Source organism: Durio zibethinus, unplaced genomic scaffold (genome assembly GCF_047325235.1).
Source record: "Durio zibethinus cultivar Kanyao isolate XHJ-2024 unplaced genomic scaffold, ASM4732523v1 HiC_scaffold_3, whole genome shotgun sequence".
Classification (NCBI taxonomy): domain Eukaryota; kingdom Viridiplantae; phylum Streptophyta; class Magnoliopsida; order Malvales; family Malvaceae; genus Durio; species Durio zibethinus.
The window spans coordinates 10,034,354-10,036,850 of record NW_028323044.1 but is presented as its reverse complement, the minus strand read 5'-3'; positions in this window follow the sequence as shown (position 1 = coordinate 10,036,850).

Below are 2,497 nucleotides of genomic sequence, written 5' to 3'. Positions count from 1 at the left end.
CATGCCAACAAAAATAGAAGGATCATGCCTACAAAATTTGGGGCCAAAAATCCTTATAAAAAAATTTTAAAAAATCCCGAACCGCAAAAAGTTTCGAAAATCATGAAAAATAGAAAACGAGTCATCTTCCAACGAAACTTCACGTGAAGGCTTAGGGGACCATTGTATGAATTTACAAGCCATAAAAATGGCATTGGCACGGCAGAAATTTGAAGATGTGCCTAAACCCACCAGGGCCCAGCGTGTGCCGATGGTGCTCGAGGCAACCGCCCGCACCAGGGCCCAGCGTGTGCCGATGGTGCTCGAGGCAAGCGCCCGCACCAGGGCCCAGCGTGTGCCGACGGTGGTCGAGGCAACCGCCCGCACCAGGGCCGATAGTGTGCCGATGGTGCTCGAGGCAACCTGTCGCACCAGGGCCCAGCGTGTGCCGATGGTGATCGAGGCAACCTGCCGCACCAGGGCCCAGCGTGTGCCGATGCTGGTCGAGGCAAGCACCCGCACCAGCGCCCAGCGTGTGCCGATGGTGCTCGAGGCAACCGACCGCACCAGGGCCCAGCGTGTGCCGATGGTGCTCGAGGCAACCTGCGGCACCAGGGCCCAGCGTGTGCCGATGGCGCTCGAGGCAAGCTCCCGCACCAGGGCCCAGCGTGTGCCGATGGTGCTCGAGGCAACCTGCCGCACCAAGGCCCAGCGTGTGCCGATGGTGCTCGAGGCAACCTGCCGCACCAGGGCCCAGCGTGTGCGGATGGTGCTCGAGGCAATCGCCCGCACCAGGGCCCAGCGTGTGCCGATGGTGGTCGAGGCAACCGCCCGCACCAGGGCCCAGCGTGTGCCGATGGTGGTCGAGGCAACCTGCCGCACCAGGGCCCAGCGTGTGCCGATGGTGCTCGAGGCAACCGACGCACCAGGGCCCAGCGTGTGCCGATGGTGCTCGAGGCAACCGACCGCACCAGGGCCCAGCGTGTGCCGATGGTGCTCGAGGCAACCGCCCGCACCAGGGCCCAGCGTGTGCCGATGGTGGTCGAGGCTGCCGATGATGGTCGAGGCAACCTGCCGCACCAGGGCCCAGCGTGTGCCGATGGTGCTCGAGGCAACCGACCGCACCAGGGCCGAGCGTGTGCCGATGGTGCTCGAGGCAAGCGCCCGCACCAGGGCCCAGCGTGTGCCGATGGTGGTCGAGGCAACCTGCCACACCAGGGCCCAGCGTGTGCCGATGGTGGTCGAGGCAAGCGCCCGCACCAGGGCCCAGCGTGTGCCGATGGTGGTCGAGGCAACCTGCCGCACCAGGGCCCAGCGTGTGCCGATGGTGCTCGAGGCAACCGACCGCACCAGGGCGGAGCGTGTGCCGATGGTGGTCGAGGCAAGCGCCCGCACCAGGGCCCAGCGTGTGCCGATGGTGGTCGAGGCAACCTGCCGCACCAGGGCCCAGCGTGTGCCGATGGTGCTCGAGGCAACCGACCGCACCAGGGCCCAGCGTGTGCCGATGGTGGTCGAGGCTGCCGATGGTGGTCGAGGCAACCTGCCGCACCAGGGCCCAGCGTGTGCCGATGGTGCTCGAGGCAACCGACCGCACCAGGGCCGAGCGTGTGCTGATGGTGCTCGAGGCAAGCTGCCGCACCAGGGCCCAGCGTGTGCCGATGGTGGTCGAGGCAACCGCCCGCACCAGGGCCCAGCGTGTGCCGATGGTGATCGAGGCAACCGATCGCACCAGGGCCCAGCGTGTGCCGATGGTGCTCGAGGCAACCTGCCGCACCAGGGCCCAGCGTGTGCCGATGGTGGTCGAGGCAACCTGCCGCACCAGGGCCCACCGTGTGCCGATGGTGGTCGAGGCAAGCGCCCGCACCAGGCCCCAGCGTGTGCCGATGGTGGTCGAGGCAACCGACCGCACCAGGGCCCAGCGTGTGCCGATGGTGCTCGAGGCAACCTGCCGCACCAGGGCCCAGCGTGTGCCGATGGTGGTCGAGGCAAGCGCCCGCACCAGGGCCCAGCGTGTGCCGATGGTGGTCGAGGCAAGCGCCCGCACCAGGGCCCAGCGTGTGCCGATGGTGGTCGAGGCAACCGACCGCACCAGGGCCGAGCGTGTGCCGATGGTGGTCGAGGCAAGCGCCCGCACCAGGGCCCAGCGTGTGCCGATGGTGGTCGAGGCAACCTGTCGCACCAGGGCCCAGCGTGTGCCGATGGTGGTCGAGGCAAGTGCCCGCACCAGGGCCCAACGTGTGCCGATGGTGCTGGGGGCAACCGCCCGCACCAGGGCCCAGCGTGTGCCGATGGTGATCGAGGCAGGCGCCCGCACCAGGGCCCAGCGTGTGCCGATGGTGGTCGAGGCAAGCGCCCGCACCAGTGCCCAGCGTGTGCCGATGGTGGTCGAGGCAAGCGCCCGCACCAGGGCCCAGCTTTTGCCGATGGTGATCGAGGCAACCGGCCGCTCCAGGGCCCAGCGTGTGCCGATGGTTATCGGGGCAACCGGCCGCACCAGGGCCCAGGGTCTGTCGATGGT